This window comes from Ovis canadensis, chromosome 22 (genome assembly GCF_042477335.2).
Source record: "Ovis canadensis isolate MfBH-ARS-UI-01 breed Bighorn chromosome 22, ARS-UI_OviCan_v2, whole genome shotgun sequence".
NCBI classification, from domain to species: Eukaryota; Metazoa; Chordata; class Mammalia; order Artiodactyla; family Bovidae; genus Ovis; species Ovis canadensis.
In genome coordinates, this window is record NC_091266.1 from 30916390 (window position 1) to 30934202 (window position 17813).

Sequence of the window (17813 nt, forward strand, 5' to 3'; positions counted from 1 at the left end):
GGTTTTATCATTAAAATACTAAAACATGTCCAACATTTTTGGGAAATCTGGGCCTGGGTTTATATGCTGCAGGTGTTGAACAGATTTGATAGAAAGCTGTAGTCTATTCATTTACAGTTAAAAGGAAAAAAAATTATGCATACCAACTTTGTTTCAGAAAAAATATTTGACTAAACCATCTGAGGTTTTGACTGTGTCTTAGAAAACTAAGAGAAAATAGAAATCATTTAGTCAATCTTATATGAAAATGATTTCAGATATTCTTAGTTTTATATTATACACTGAACCCTCATCCACTCATAGCAAAATTTGCTTTTGCTCTCTTATTAACATCTGTCAGTTTACCTGTGGACATAAATAGCTCATGGGGCAGAGGCCAGTGAGGGAGCGGTGAGAGATACATAAAGTGAAAGTGTGAAGTCGCTCAGTCGTGTCCGACTCTTAGCGACCCCATTGACTGCAGCCTACCAGGCTCCTCTGCCCATGGGGTTTTCCAGGTAAGAGTACTGGAGTGGGTTGCCATTTCCTTCTCCACAGAATCCTCCCAACCCAGGGATCAAGCCCAGGTCTGAGAGATACATAATAAGACATTAATTAGGTCTTCCTTGCTGGTTCAGTGGTAAAGAATCCACCTGCCAATGGAGGAGATGTGTGTTCAACCCCTGATCCAGGAAGATCCCACAAGCTGCAGAGCAACTAAGCCAGTGCACCACAGCCACTGAGCCTCTGCTCTGCAATAGGAGAAGCCCCCACACCACAGCTGGAGAGCAGCCGCCATTCAACTAGTGCAAAGCCCACGCGGCAACGAAGACCCAGCTCAGCCAGCAAATATATAAGTAAATAAACTTTTTAAAGACATTACTTAAATATTTTAATTTCTAAGTTAAGTGAAATGCCACATTAAATGAGGGTGCCTCACAAAACCAAATGCCATACCAGGAAATCATTGATATGTGCCCATTAATATTAGTAAAACAGGCTAACCTTTCTACTGTACTTATAAGCACTCTCACCTTATTTCATTTAACCCTACCATTCTGTAAGGTAGGTGTTGCTGACATGCCTGCTTTAAATTGAAGGAATAGAAGAGAGTAAGTAGTTGGCCCAGCATCACAGTTAGTAAATGTTAGAGCTGAGACGTGAACCTAGCCCTTCTGACTTTGGGCACTTCCTACCCCGGCTCCACTGCATTGAGGAAAGAATATTTGTCCAGTCAGCACCCCAGAAGCATGGTCTTGGTTTGTTTGGGTTTGGTTTGGGCTTTTGTCTCGTTTCGTCTAGTTTTGGCATAAGATGTGCCACTTTCTAATACTTAAGCGGCGTGTTTTATTTTCCAGTCTCTGTCATCTGTACCCAAGGCACTTTCGAAGTCAATATTTCTCTAAAGAGATTTCTTGAGCCAGATATGAAGCATGTCTTTAACCCCTCTGAAGTGAAAGCTCACCTCCCCCACAGAAGAAGCGAAGCTGGTGTTTAGTCCCCCACTGCCTCCTGCCCTGGCTTCAGGGAACCCTTAGATTATCAGACCCCAAACAGGTCAGTTACTTTTATAGAAACTGTCAGCACGCCCTCAGAAACTGTCAACATCTGCCCAAACTTCTTTAACTGACTCTCCTGAAGAAAGCAAGCAGAACTTTAGTCCACACAAAATCACTCTGAAGTCCTGCAGCCATGTGGCACGGCCCCAGTCTCCAAAGTAAATCCCCTCTTCTGCTGGCCTGAAGCTCCCTCCAGTCTCTCCAAGTTTTGAATTTCTGCAGCTCCTATCCTTGGGTTTATGCCCATGCACTATTCGTTGGGGTCCCCAACCCATAATCCTCCACACCAACACTGGTAAGCAGCCATTGTCTCCCTTCCCAAAACACGCATCCTGGCATGATCTTCCCGGAAGGCTTCTTCCCACCTGCCTCCCTCCTCCCAGAACCAGAAAAAGCTTCTTTTTTTTTTTTTTGGCCACACCACCAGGCATGTGGGATCCTACTTCCCTGTCCAGGGATTGAACTTGTGCCCCTGCATTGGAACCATGGAGTCTTAACCACTGCACCCCAGGGAAGTCCCTTTCCTAGGTCTTTCTGTTGTTTGCTTGTTTGTTTTTTCAGAGGAGACTTGACTCTTCCTCCGATCTCTCCTGCCGTCACTGAAGACAAGTAGCAACTCTACAAAATGTAATTTCTCCTTATCTTCCTTCCAGCCTCCCTTCTAGAATCCTGCCCCAAATCTCTGTGGGCAGGTGGCTGCCCACTGAGAGCTTCTCATTGTCCTGACTCTTCTTGCTTTTGTTCCTTGGGTTTTGCCCAGCTAGGACCAGCTGCCGCCGTCTCTTAGGTTCCCTGAGCTAGTATCTTCAGCAAGTCCTCCAGTTGCCCTCCTCCTCTCTCCATCAGACCAGGTTAGCTCCTTGCTGGCACGTGCTGCTCCTTCACCTGGGGAAGCCTGCCTCTGCAGACCCATGGGTGGAGGGAGTGCGAGAGGGAGGGGGCAGTGCATCAGATCCTCTTCTCAGAGATAGCGGAAACCCAGCAGATTGTGACTGTAGGATGTCCTGAGGTCAGAGACCTGAGGTCTAGCCCCAGCACTATCACTGACCAGCTGGATAACCTTGGCTAAGTCACCTGACTTCTCTGGTTCTCTTGGGTTTCTTCATCTATGAAATACAGAAAGTGATCTAAATGACCTCTAAGGTCCTTTGATGTAGTTGTCATATTGTACAGTGGAACCACAGCTAAAAGCTGGTCTGCTCAGCTCTTTCCTCTGACCGCCTTGGCTATGAAATTGTAATTGCCTGAATGCCTTAATCTCCTCATTATAGATTATAAGAAAAAAATCTTATTTGTGTATTGGTTTTAGAATTCCTACAGCAATATATTGATTCTGAATTTTTGACACCTGTCACAAAACCACAGGCTGCCATTTCTGCCTATTTCTACCCCCTGAAGTCCACTCACACCTTGCAGCTTCTAGAGGTGGAAGGGCATATTCTAAGGTTTAGCAGATGTCAGGCCAAAGTCTTCAGAATGGCCAGTGCAGATGAGGCTACAAGGGCTCCAGGCTGTAGGAGCTCAAAGAGATCCAATGCCAATATTCCAGGATTCCTTTAAGGAAAAATGACATGGTATAAAGAAGTTCAGGCTTCCCAGGTGCTGTTAGTGGTAAAGAACCTGCCTGCCAATACAGGAGACGCAGGCTCGATTCCTGAGTCAGGAAGATCCTCTGGAGGAGGGCATAGCAATCCACTCCAGTATTCTTGCCTGGAGAATCCGATGGACAGAGGAGCCTGGTAAGTTCCAGTCCATGGAGTTGCAAAGAGTCAGACATGACTGAAGTGACTTAATACCCATAAAGAATTTGGGAAACTCTGAATATTAGCCCCTTAGAGATTTACCATGCATGTTAGCATATTTAAGAAATCCTGTCAGTGAAGAAATCTTAATTATTCCCAGCATCTCCCAAACCTGAATGGCCCCAGACACTTTCTTCACAAAATAGCTAATATCTGATAGAACATGTCCCCAGAACACGGGCTGGGACCCCTTACCACAGAACCCAGCTGACCTATCTCTCCCTGGGTCTTCCAAGCAGAATGAAAACTACAGTTATTGAAATATTTACTAAGCACCTACTGTATGCAGAACAGCTCAACATTGGCACAGAGTCTGCCTGCCAAGATTTCAAACTCTAAAGCTGCATAGGGGTAGGCAGACATGAAGTTGGCACACAGGGCAAAGTTCAGGTACAATGTGGAAGCACTGCAGCCAGGCCCCGGGGCAGTGGTTTGCTTCCTGAAGTGAATTTCCATGCACTCAGCTGTCAGGCTCAAGTTCTGAGCTTTGTGCCACCTGGGTTGTTACCATTCACCCACTGACATGACCTCTTCACAGGACAGTCATTGTTTTCATAGATTAAGTGGTTGGAGAAACACACCGAGTACTTTTATTTTGTGCTGGCATCCTAGAATTTCTGCCTTACGTGTACAGCTCTGTTGGGTTTTATTTGGAATTGGGATGTATTCTTTCCCTAGAAAAGATGACCTCCTTCTTACAAAGTGAGAAAGGTATCGAACTGGCCAGCGTCCCATGCTGCTGTTTAGCCCCTCTCTGGATCAGGTGTCACTACTGACCAGGGCACCTAGTGTTTCCTGGACAAAGGAGCCAGGGCCCTCAAGGCGGCTGCTCTTGTAGAACCTAGCTGTGACTCACTGGTGTTTTCTAAGCACTTCCCCTCCCACCAAAGCATATCCACATGTCCGGACTTCCTCAGACAGCCCCCGCCACATCCTTCCTCCTCATCTCCTGTGTCCCATCCATCCCTGCTGACTGTCCTTAGACTTTTGTTGATCTGTTCTTTTTTTTTCGGTCTCAATTTTTTTCTTACTCCTTTTCTGCCTTCCCTGTATCTCTCCTTTTTGGCCTCTTTAAAAGAAGCAAAGGATCATTCCTTCTGAGGGTTTGATCCGTGGGAAGTCTCTCTCTGCTAAACAGAACAGAGAGGCTGGCTCTGTGATTAAAAGGCCAACGCGGTTTCCTCAAAGAAACATCTTTGAAGAAGGAGCTGCTTTTATTTTTTTCATTATCGGCATTGCTTGACACTTATTGAGTATGTACTCGACTCCAACCACTACAGCCCTTTACATATATTTATCATCTATTAGTTACCACACACCCCTCTTATGGCAGGACATTTTATGGGTGAAAAATTGAATCTCAGGGAAGGTCAGAAACTTGTTCAAGGTCACAGAAATAGTGAAAAGTAGTGCCAAGATGTGAACCTACATTTCTTCGGCTCCAAATCCTGTGTTCTCCCTTCTCTCTGCCACCTCCCATTAAAACAGGGAAGCTAACATGACAGAATTCTGGTTTTCATCAGATTTATTCCTTAGCAAGTTTCATTCACAGAAGCTCACCCCTACACACATGTACAGCACAGACAGCAGATTCCATTACCTTCCTCTTAATGATCTATTATACCTGCCAGGGCCCAGCAGGGAGGATGTAATGGATCTTGGTGGGTGCTAATATCCTTTGTTTCTTCACACAGATTTGTCTTTAGAGGGACATAGGCAAACACATGCAAATGATTTTATTCCCTTACAATTTCTCCTTCCTGCTTGATCACTGGTATCAGTTTAACTGTTGATCTCCTGTTACCTGCTTCTCATCCACCCTGCAGTCAGCAAACATTTGCTGTTGGGTCCTAGGGGTGAAACAGTGACTTGTGGGGCTCATTCTTCCTTTCCTGTGACAGGAATCCACCTGCCCTGGGGTCCAGAGTGATTCACAGCAGGTCTCAGAACCTCTGGCCCTGCTCAGTAGCCCTAGAAGGCAACCTTCTCTCTCCCTTCTCCAAGCACTGCGGCCTGTGGCCAGTGAGTTTCCCACTGGGGGACCTAGGTAACCAGGGAGGCCGTTTCCTGTCCACCACTCAGCACTGCAGAATGGGGCCACTCCTGTTGGCAGCAGCTCAGGGAGCAGTTTATTAGGGCATCTCCTGACACTTTCTCAGACCTCCGCCCGGGACACCCCGCTGCCCCCAGGACTGAGCTCAGGGATGGAACCTCTCGCAGGGCTTCTCTCACACTCTCCCTCCACTTCCAGACTCAAATTCAACTTTACACAGGTGACAGAGCAGGAACACTGGGGGACAGCTGGCAAGCCACTGCACCACATTCTCTGTGACCTATCAGGACGCCAACATCCTATATCTACAGGATGTGAGACTCAGCTGCTCAGATCTGGAGCGGAGCTTCACATAGCCTGTGTAAAGGCATTTCTTTGCTCAGTAGATCAGGGCCCTCGTCAGGAGTAAAAGTTGGCCCTTTTTAGTCTAATGCTCAAGAGAAAATGGGAAAGAATAAAGCACATAGTTTAAAAGCACAGGCTTTTGATTTGTCTTCTTCCTAGTTTACAGGTTGTGTCACCTTGGACAGGCTAGCTCAGCCACTTTGAACCTCAGTTTCCCTATCTGTAAAATGGGAGCACTGTTAGTACCAGCTGTGTAGGGCTGAGGGGATTAAATGGAATAAGCAGTGTCCCTCTCATAGCACACAACCAATACTTTGAAGCTATTGTTACTGTAAGTATTATTAAAATCATGCAAAGAGGAAAAGAAATTGATTCATAAGTGATCCTGCAATAGGATCAGAATAACGTGGAGCTGACAACTCATGTCAAGATGTTTTATGCAAACTGCTAGCCATGGTTTTTTTTTAATTGATTTATTTGGCTGCACTGGGCCTTAGTTGCTCATGCAGGGATGCACGTATCCCTGTTACGTGGGATCTTTCATTGTGGCACACAGACTCTCTAGTTGTGGCCTGTAGGCTGCAGAGCGAGTGGGCTTCAGTAGTTGCAGACACAGGCTTAGCTGCTCCACGATGTGTGGGATATTAGTTCCCTGACTAGGTATCAAACCCTCATCCTCTGCATTGGAAGGTGGATTCTTTTTTTTTTTTTTTTTTAGTTTTTTATTTTTTAAATTTTAAAATCTTTAATTCTTACATGCATTCCCAAACATGAACCCCCCTCCCACCTCCCTCCCCATAACATCGTTCTGGGTCATCCCCATGCACCAGCCCCAAGCATGCTGCATCCTGCGTCAGACATAGACTGGCGATTCAATTCACATGATAGTATACATGTTAGAATGTCATTCTCCCAAATCATCCCACCCTCTCCCTCTCCCTCTGAGTCCAAAAGTCCGTTATACACATCTGTGTCTCTTTCCCTGTCTTGCATACAGGGTCGTCATTGCCATCTTCCTAATTTCCATATATATGTGTTAGTATACTGTATTGGTGTTTTTCTTTCTGGCTTACTTCACTCTGTATAATCGGCTCCAGTTTCATCCATCTCATCAGAACTGATTCAAATGAATTCTTTTTAACGGCTGAGTAATACTCCATTGTGTATATGTACCAAAGCTTTCTTATCCATTCATCTGCTGATGGACATCTAGGTTGTTTCCATGTCCTGGCTATTATAAACAGTGCTGCGATGAACATTGGGGTACATGTGTCTCTTTCAATTCTGGTTTCCTCGGTGTGTATGCCCAGAAGTGGGATTGCTGGGTCATAAGGTAGTTCTATTTGCAATTTTTTAAGGAATCTCCACACTGTTCTCCATAGTGGCTGTACTAGTTTGCATTCCCACCAACAGTGTAGGAGGGTTCCCTTTTCTCCACACCCTCGCCAGCATTTATTGCTTGCAGATTTTTGGATCGCAGCCATTCTGACTGGTGTGAAGTGGTACCTCATTGTGGTTTTGATTTGCATTTCTCTAATAATGAGTGATGTTGAGCATCTTTTCATGTGTTTGTTAGCCATCCGTATGTCTTCTTTGGAGAAATGTCTATTTAGTTCTTTGGCCCATTTTTTGATTGGGTCGTTTATTTTTCTGGAGTTGAGCTGCATAAGTTGCTTGTATATTTTTGAGATTAGTTGTTTGTCAGTTGCTTCATTTGCTATTATTTTCTCCCATTCAGAAGGCTGTCTTTTCACCTTGCTTATATTTTCCTTTGTTGTGCAGAAGCTTTTAATTTTAATTAGATCCCATTTGTTTATTTTTGCTTTTATTTCCAGAATTCTGGGAGGTGGATCATAGAGGATCCTGCTGTGATTTATGTCTGAGAGTGTTTTGCCTATGTTCTCCTCTAGGAGTTTTCTCGTTTCTGATCTTACATTTAGATCTTTAATCCATTTTGAGTTTATTTTCGTGTGCGGTGTTAGAAAGTGATCTAGTTTCATTCTTTTACAAGTGGTTGACCAGTTTTCCCAGCACCACTTGTTAAAGAGATTGTCTTTACTCCATTGTATATTCTTGCCTCCTTTGTCAAAGATAAGGTGTCCATATGTGTGTGGATTTATCTCTGGGCTTTCTATTTTGTTCCATTGATCTATATGTCTGTCTTTGTGCCAGTACCATACTGTCTTGATGACTGTGGCTTTGTAGTAGAGCCTGAAGTCAGGCAAGTTGATTCCTCCAGTTCCATTCTTCTTTCTCAAGATTGCTTTGGCTATTCGAGGTTTTTTGTATTTCCATACAAATCTTGAAATTATTTGTTCTAGTTCTGTGAAAAATGTGCCTGGTAGCTTGATATGGAAGGTGGATTCTTAACCAATGGACCACCAGGGAAGTCCCTAGTGGTGAGTGTTAATCCCATTATTAAAATGGGATGAAATTAAAAAGACCCTGTTCCAGGACAAGGATAATACTTTTACAAAAGGAGAGAATATGCATAAAATGAGGCTTATTCTTGAATAGTTTTTAAAAACTGATTTCAGAATGAATGATCCATTTAGCTGTGGTAAGAGAGAAGAGGGTAACACAGCCTGCACAGCCATTATAATTCTCTGTAGACCATTTAAATAGAAATGGCATTTTCATCTTTAAGTCAAAGTATGTCCAACGATTGATTTTAAAATAGCAAATATCCATACAAAGGAATGAAATCTTGTCATTTGTGGAGAATGTGAATGGACCTCAAGGGTGTTTGCTAAGTGAAATAAATCAGAGGAAGAGACTACCTTGTGGTTTCACTTATATGTGGTATTTAAATCACACACATACAAAAAAAAAAAAACAAAACACAAAGCTCATAGATGCAGAGAGCAGTTTGCTGGTTGCCAGAGGCCAGTGAAGGGTGGGAGGGGAATGAGTGAAGGGTCAAAATGTACAAATTTACAGTTATAAAATAATGAAGTCACAAAGACATTATATATATATATATATATATATATGTATATATATATATTTCAGTTCAGTTCAGTTTAGTCACTCAGTCGTGTCCAACTCTTTGTGACCCCATGAATTGCAGCACGCCAGGCCTCCCTGTCCATCACCAACTCCCAGAGTTCACTCAGACTCATGTCCATCGAGTCAGTAATGCCATCCAGCCATCTCATCCTCTGTCGTCCCCTTCTCCTCCTGCCCTCAATCCCTCCCAGCATCAGAGTCTTTTCCAATGAGTCAGCTCTTCGCATGAGGTGGCCAAAGTACTGGAGTTTCAGCTTTAGCATCATTCCTTCCAAAGAAATCCCAGGGCTGATCTCCTTTAGAATGGACTGGTTGGATCTCCTTGCAGTCCAAGGGACTCTCAAGAGTATTCTCCAACACCAGAGTTCTAAAGCATCAATTCTTTGGCGCTAAGCTTTCTTCACAGTCCAACTCTCACCTCCATACATGACCACAGGAAAAACCATAGCCTTGACTAGACAGACCTTTGTTGGCAAAGTAATGTCTCTGCTTTTGAATATGCTATCTAGGTTGGTCATAACTTTCCTTCCAAGAAGTAAGTGTCTTAATTTCATGGCTGCAGTCACCATCTGCAGTGATTTTGGAGCCCAAAGAAATGAGGGATGACATTGTTTCCACTGTTTCCCCATCTATTTGCCATGAAGTGATGGGACCGGATGCCATGATCTTCGTTTTCTGAATGTTGAGCTTTAAGCCAACTTTTTCACTCTCCTCTTTCACTTTCATCAAGAGGCTTTTTAGTTTCTCTTCACTTTCTGCCATAAGGGTGGTGTCATCTGTATATCTGAGGTTATTGATATTTCTCCTGGCAATCTTGATTCCAGCTTGTGCTTCTTCCAGCCCAGCGTTTCTCATGATGTGCTCTGCATAGAAGTTAAATAAGCAGGGTGACAATATACAGCCTTGATGTACTCCTTTTCCTATTTGGAACCAGTCTGTTGTTCCATGTCCAGTTCTAACTGTTGCTTCCTGACCTGCATACAGGTTTCTCAAGAGGCAGGTCAGGTGCTCTGGTATTCCCATCTCTATCAGAATTTTCCACAGTTTATTGTGATCCACACAATCAAAGGCTTTGGCATAGTCAATAAAGCAGAAATAGATGTTTTTCTGGAACTCTCTTGCTTTTAGTATGATCCAGCAGATGTTGGCAATTTGATCTCTGGTTCCTCTGCCTTTTCTAAAACCAGCCTGAACATCAGGAAGTTCATGGTTCACGTATTGCTGAAGCCTGGCTTGGAGAATTTTGAGCATTACTTTACTAGCATGTGAGATGAGGGCAATTGTGTGGTAGTTTGAGCATTCTTTGGCATTGCCTTTCTTTGGGATTGGAATGAAAACTGACCTTTTCCAGTCCTGTGGCCATTGCTGAGTTTTCAAAATTTCCTGGCATATTGAGTGCAGCACTATCACAGCATCACCTTTTAGGATTTGAAATAGCTCCACTGGAATTCCATCACCTCCACTAGCTTTGTTTGTAGTGATGCTTTCTAAGGCCCACTTGACTTCATATTGCAGGATGTCTGGCTCTAGGTGCGTGATCACACCGTTGTGATTATCTGGGTTGTGAAGATCTTTTTTGTACAGTTCTTCTGTGTATTCTTGCCACCTCTTCTTAAGATCTTCTGCTTCTGTTAGGTCCATACCATTTCTGTCCTTCATCGAGCCCATCTTTGCATGAAATGTTCCCTTGGTATCTCTAATTTTCTTGAAGAGATAGCTAGTCTTTCCCATTCTATTGTTTTCCTCTATTTCTTTGCATTGATCACTGAGGAAGGCTTTCTTATCTCTTCTTGCTATTCTTTGGAACTCTGCATTCAGATGCTTATATCTTTCCTTTTCTCCTTTGCTTTTTGCTTCTCTTCTTTTCACAGCTGTTTGTAAGGCCTCCCCAGACAGCCATTTTGCTTGTTTGCATTTCTTTTCCATGGGGGTGGTCTTGATCCCTGTGTCCTGTACAATGTCATGAACCTCCGTCCATAGTTCATCAGGCACTCTATCTATCAGATCTAGGCCCTTAAATCTATTTCTCACTTCCACTGTATAATCATAAGGGATTTGATTTAGGTCATAGCTGAATGGTCTAGTGGTTTTCCCTACTTTCTTCAATTTCAGTCTGAATTTGGCAATAAGGATTTCATGATCTGAGCCACAGTCAGCTCCTGGTCTTGTTTTTGTTGACTGTATAGAGCTTCTCCATCTTTGGCTGCAAAGCATATAATCAATCTGATTTTGGTGTTGACCATCTGGTGATGTCCATGTGTAGAGTCTTCTCTTGTGTTGTTGGAAGAGGGTGTTTGCTATGACCAGTGCATTTTTTTGGCAAAACTCTGTCTTTGCCCTGCTTCATTCTGTATTCCAAGGCCAAATTTGCCTGTTACTCCAGGTGTTTCTTGACTTCCTACTTTTGCATTCCAGTCCCCTATAATGTAAAGGACATCTTTTTTGGGTGTTAGTTCTAAAAGGTCTTGTAGGTCTCCATAGAACCATTCAACTTCAGCTTCTTCAGCATTACTAGTTGGGGCATAGACTTGGATTACTGTGATATTGAATGGTTTGCCTTGCAAACGAACAGAGATCATTCTGTAGTTTTTGAGCTTGCATCCAAGTACTGCATTTCGGACCCTTTTGATGGCTACTCCATTTCTTCTGAGGGATTCCTGCCTGCAGTAGTAGATATAATGGTCATCTGAGTTAGATTCACCCATTCCAGTCCATTTTAGTTCGCTGATTCCTAGAATGTCAACGTTCACTCTTGCCATCTCTTGTTTGACCACTTCCAATTTGCCTTGATTCACGGACCTGACATTCTAGGTTCCTATGCAATATTGCTCTTTACAACATCAGACCTTGCTTCTATCACCAGTCACATCCACAGCTGGGTATTGTTTTTGCTTTGGCTCCATCCCCTCATTCTTTCTGGAGTTATTTCTCCATGGATCTGTAGTAGCATATTGGGCACCTACTGACCTGGGGAGTTCCTCTTTTAGTATCCTATCATTTTGTCTTTTCATACTGTTCATGGAGTTCTCAAGGCAAGAATACTGAAGTGGTTTGCCATTCCCTTCTCCAGTGGACCACATTCTGTCAGACCTCTCCTCCATGACCCGCCCGTCTTGGGTGGCCTCACGGGCATGGCTTAGTTTCATTGAGTTAGACAAGGCTGTGGTCCTAGTGTGATTAGATTGACTAGTTTTCTGTGAGTATGGTTTCAGTGTGTCTGCCCTCTGATGCCCTTTTGCAACACCTACCGTCTTAACTTGGGTTTCTCTTACCTTGGGCCTGGGTTATCTCTTCACGGCTGCTCTAGCAAAGCACAGCCGCTGCTCCTTACCTTGGATGAGGGGTATCTCCTCACTGCCGCCCCTCCTGACCTTGAACGTGGAATAGCTCCTCTAGGCCCTCCTGCACCCACGCAGCCACCACTCCTTGGATGTGGGGTTGCTCCTCCTGGCTGCCTCCCCTGGCCTCGGGCATGGGGTAGCTCCTCCCTGCCGCCACCCCTGACCTCTGACTGGGGTCGCTCCTCTCAGCCGTTCCTGCGCCTTCACAGCCTGGCACTCTCGGCCCCTGCCCCTGACCTCAGACGTGGGGTAGCTCCTCTCGGCCGTGCTAAATGTGCCAGTCACAGCTGCCCACGCTTACCCTTACCAAGGCTTCCCTGGTGGCTCAGAGGGTAAAGCATCTGCCTATGATGCAGAAGACCCAGGTTTGATCCCTGGGTAGGGAAGATCCCCTGGAGAAGGAAATGGCAATCCGCTCGAGTACTCTTGCCTGGAGAATCCCATGGATGGGAGAGCCTGGCGGGCTACAGTCCATGGGGTCGCAAAGAGTCGGACATGACTGAGCGACTTCACATCCATCCATCCATATATATATATATATGTATATGTATATGTATATGTGTATGTGTATATGTATATGTATATGTATATGTATATGTATATGTATATAATGGTAGTCAACATGCTATCATTAATAACACCATATTGCATTTTTAAAAGTTTCTAAGAGATCTTAAAGTCATCATTACAAGAAAAAAATTGTGTAGGTATGGTAATAGATGCTAACTGGACTTATTCTGGTGATTGTTTCATAATAGATACAAATATTGAATCATTATGTTGTACACCTGAAACTAATATATGCCCATTATACTTCAATATTTAAAAGTAATGTAATACACAAGGAATGGAACAGCAAAGCATTTAAAAAACTTATAATAACTGAATGCTTTATACCAAAAGGCAGTTTAAGTATGTCGTGGGAAATTGTGGACTTGTCAAAGTTTCTAGAGTTAACATCCTGGGAATAGTCACATGTAATACAAGCTTATGATACAAGCTTTTGGTTAAATGGAAGATTAATGAAAAGTGTGGTTTAAAAACGGTAAATAATTCTAGTGATTTAGAATCTAATTTTTGAGTATATAGGGAATTTTTAGTTGAAGAATTTGAGAATAAACAGTTATCTTTTGCAAACTACAGGGAAGACATTCTGCAAACAATAGAAAGACGGCTGAGTGATATGGTCCCTATTTTTAAGGAGCTGACTATTTAGAGAAGGTGGACATATATACAGTTGACTTCATTGCAGTGCAGAACATGCTAACTTACTTTTCTCATACTTGATCCAACCTCTCCTGCCCCCATGCCTAGCATGTTCCTGGCAAGTTCACAGGCATGCAGTAACTGCTTGGGAAAAATAAGCACTGTATAGAGGTATAAACAAAGTGCTTTGGGGGTTTGACTGGGACCAAGAAGTGGTAAAAAGACTGGACTTCCTTTTGGACTCGCAAAGATGGTTGCATATAAATGGGTAAAGTTGGCCTTGTACTTACCTAGTCATGATATCAACCACACTATTATTTAATTCCTTGTTTATATTATTTCCCCCCACGAGGCTCCAAGCTCTCCACGGGAGATACCGTATTTATCCTACGTGGTGCACTGTGTGGTAAATACTCAGTAAGTGTTTGTTGGAAGAATGAGGGTCATCTGATAAAGAAAGTTAAGAATTTTTCTTTCCAGTTACAAGTTAATAGCAACAGCAACCTGCTCAAACAAAGTAAGGGAATTTGTTCATTTATTAAATGAAATAGTCTCAGGGCTTCAAGTATGGCTGGATCTAGGAATCTGACCAATAGTCTCAGGAATCTATTTTCATCTTTCATTTGTGCTGGCTTCATTCTCAGGCAGGCTTTCCTGATATTGTGGCAAAGGTGGCTGTTGATAGCTCCAGGCTCATATCTTTGAAGTTTATGATTCTGATGAAAAGATCGTGTCTTTTTTCCTAGCAGTTTCAGCAGAAGACTCAAGGAGATTTCTGGTTGGCCTGACCTAGGTTCTATACCCATCTTTGAACAAATCACTGAGGCCAGGCCTAAAGGTGGGGGGTATGGGTGCAGCTTCATGTAATCTGCATAGATTGAGGTGGAGAAAAGGCAGTTCAGCTAAGAAATGTTGGACAGACAAAGGGAAACAAGCACGTGTTCACAGCGCAAGGAGCAGACTGAGCCACACCGTAGAGATAGGAGGAATAGGCCGAGAATAGGAAATGGTATGAAATGGAGTAGGATTGGGATGTCAGACGGATGAGTAGCAGGAAACAGTCAGAGTTAATGCTGGAGATGTACATTTAGATCAGATGGTACCAGGACTGAGGGCTGAAAAAAAGAGGTGGAGAGTTTGTTCTGCAGACAGTTGTGCTGCAGTTTGAGGGGAAGACGGGTAGGTATAATCCAGAACATGTTTAGGGCTTCTCCAGAAGCCACCTTCAAGCGTCTCCATTTTTCCGAGTCTCTCCCTGCAAAGTTATGGAGAAACCAGGCCAGGCAGGACAGGAGTTTCTTCTGCACTCACTTCACATACTCAGGGAGGATGCTATCAATACACCTATTAATCACATAGATAAATCTACACGTGTATATGAATTGAGCAATTTAAATAGGAAAAATGATATTTTATTCCTAACGAGTCAGAGAAGCCTTCAGAGAATAGGAAATAGGTGAACTATCCTTTTAGGACAGGCTTGCACTTGGGGGACAAACCCTTCTTAAGGCTACTACAGGTTCTTCCTGATCCAGCCTTGGGTTCCTTCCTTCCATGGAGTTAGGAACTGAGACCTAGAGACTCCTCTCCCTGGATTTCTGTGCTCTGCTTCCTGGAACTCAGATAGCGGTACCAATAGTGGTTATAGAAGCGGCAGGTGGCCGCAGTATTCCACTTCTGTTGAGCCCTTAACTACACACTGAGCACCACGTTGAGGTCTTAGATATAGTCTCCAGGTTCATCCTGATGACAATTTTATGGGATAAATATTATTATTCCCCTTTTCCTGGAAAAGAAATGGAATCTCCAAGAGGGTAGATCGCTTGCCTCGAGGACCTGCACAGAGTAACCGTGGGACTGGGAGTTGAAGACAGGTCCACTCCGAGGCCCATGCTCCTCACCACTGTGCCATGCCATCTCCTGCCGGCTCCAAGTTCTGAATTCCAAATGGGTCAGAGCTCCAGCCTCAAGTGCAGTCACAGCGATGCTTCCTGACTCGAGGCTCAGGGGCCCAGAAAGGGACACTGAATCCCAGGGAAAGCTCTCCACATAAGTGCATTTGAGAACGCAGATTCCTGGTCTGCAGATCTAGAGAGTCCCGTTTCTAGGTCTGAGGGGGCCTTGTAATCTGTATTTGAATAAACACCCTAAAGATTCTGATGCAGACGTGCCCTGTTGTGAGGAGTGCTGCCTAGGTAGAGATGTGTGTGTGTGTGTGTGTGTGTGTATGTGTGTGTGTGTGTATGTGTGTGTGTGTGTTACCTGCATGTGTATGCCAACTGCCCTAGTTCAAGGGTTGTTCCAAGAAAGCTCTGTAGAGGGTGGATAAAGATATGCACTGCACACAATCCACTTCAGAGGAGCTTTTCTAAACAGACTTCATGGCCTTCTTTAGACTTTACCATTTAAGCCTGGACTTTGCAGTGAAGGTGACCAGATACCCATTACAAAGGATCATCTTTCTACAAAAACTTCTGCTCAGGATATTCAAAAAAACTTTTTGGCAGGAAGTCATCGGTCCCCCTTTTCTGGACCTGGGAACAGCAGTAGGAAGTGTTCAGGCCTTTTCCCAAATATAATCTCTGACCATGTGAAGGCTGAGAATCCTCTCTGCCCACGGCCTCCTGGGACTCCGAGTGGCCTGCCTGCTGGTCAGGGGCACCGAACATCCCCACACTGGGGATGTGGGAAAGATGGTCTCTGCCCTGGAGGTCTGGGTGGGGGTGCGAGGGGAGACAGAAGAGATCCATGTGAAAGAGTCAGGCACACAAATATAACAAAAATAAGCCAGAGGCAAACGTGTGCCGCTGTGAGAATCCAAGTGCAGACGTGACATTGGACTCAAGGTCCAACATCCAGTGAAAGAGAAGCCAGAGGAGGCTGTGCGTGAGGTGCTAGGTGAGCCGTCAGAACGGCCTTCCCAGGACGGTCACACGTATTCACACGTGACTCCCCTCGAGCCTCTGGAGTGGGCTGTGCTGCTGGTGAGCACAGCAGCCCCCAAGTCAGCCTTTCAGGGAACACAGTGCTGACAGCGCAAGGGGTCTGGGGCACCACCTAGCACAGAGTGTGTGGACCCTGCCCACGTGGGAAGTCAGGGCAAGCCTCCCCAAGGTAGTGAGGCTTTCATCAGATTCCTGAACACAGCCCTTCCCCTGACTTTAGGGGAGTCAGGATGAAGTACAAAGAAAGGCGCCAGACCCCAGCCTGTGGCCTGCCCACCTACGCCTTCCATCCCGGCTTGTAAGCCTGTATCATGTGGACACCTCAGGCCCAAGGGTAAACTCTGTCCATATACTACCCGCCCTTGGCCAGTCTTCAGGCCTGTTGTTATGACTGACCCTCAGGAGGTCTGATCCAGATATCAGGCCCTTGCCATTCTAGAAGTGGGGTGCTTGAACAGGGGATTGGGAATACTGGTCTACAGGGGTGAGTGATCTGGTGGTGGGCTGACATGTTCCCTCTTGCCCACAGGCTTCTTATTCTCTTGGAGGGAAGGGGGACACAGCTGAATGAGGGCCAACCTGGGCCTCTATAGCCTGGAGCAAGGGCAGGGTGCCTGGCTACAGGCCTAAGCATGGTTCTGCCTAAAGGATGAGTCAATGTTAGCTAAAGCAGAGGTGGAGGGATGGGAACGGGGTACCTTCCCATAGAAGGAACAACCAGTACAAGCTCCCTAAGATGGGAAAAGCCTGGTTCGCCTCCCCAAGAGCAGGGGTGTGGGGAGAGCCAAGGTGAGACTGAAGAACAGACTGGGGCCTCCAGGGCCAGGGTAAGGACTCAGCTTTACAAAGGACATAGGCAAGGTGTGGTGGACCAGGGAAAGGTCACGTTGAATGGAGCAAGAACATTCCTCTCAAACTGAGCTTATATGATGCCAGTAAGGTGTTTGATGTGGGGAGAGAGAGCAAGTTGTTCAGTCTGAGGGCCTCAGAGTACTGAGAAAGGCCTGAGAAGGAAGGAAAAGAAAACAGTTATGGAGGAGCTGTAGCCATGTAGAAAGGGGTCAGGATTGTCAGGGTAAGCACAGAGCCTCTGGGAGGGACACTGAAGGAACGGGGCTAGGGCCCAGATTCTCTCTCTGTGCCGTGCTGACCATTGCAGTGAGGCAAAATACTCTGCCACATGTAACACCTTTCTGCTCTAGGACTGTTCCCTGTGTTTGAGTCGTAGTCCTGTACACATGCGATTTTTTGTGTGTTTTTCTGTGCGGTTTCCTGAAAGTCTTTATGGATTGGCAACACATTCCTTCATCCACTTAGTAAATATTGCCATGTTTATGCTGTGGTCTACATTTTACAGCCATCACTGAATCCTTGTTTTCTTTTTGCATCATTTTCGAATTTGCGTATTTTAGAATTAGTGGCGGCACTCTTGTTACTTAATGCTTGTGAAATTATTAATACATTAGGCCACAGTAAGAATTGTTCCCGAAGCCTGTAGGCAGATATTATGTATTTGTGTGTGTATGTGTGTGTGCATGTGTTTATGATAGCAGTGCTTACGTAATCTCAATAAC

The 17813-nt window shown here is 44.7% G+C and overlaps 1 protein-coding gene and 1 non-coding gene across 4 annotated transcripts in view; both read left to right on the forward strand.

Annotated features, from left to right (window-relative positions):
* The window catches only part of PLCE1 (phospholipase C epsilon 1), a 369052-nt gene that overhangs the window by 248191 nt on the left and 103048 nt on the right, over positions 1–17813 (forward strand). The window lies entirely within an intron of this gene.
* On the forward strand, positions 12403–12474 carry TRNAH-AUG (transfer RNA histidin (anticodon AUG)). Its single transcript has one exon. It is a non-coding gene; the product is annotated as a tRNA-His (tRNA).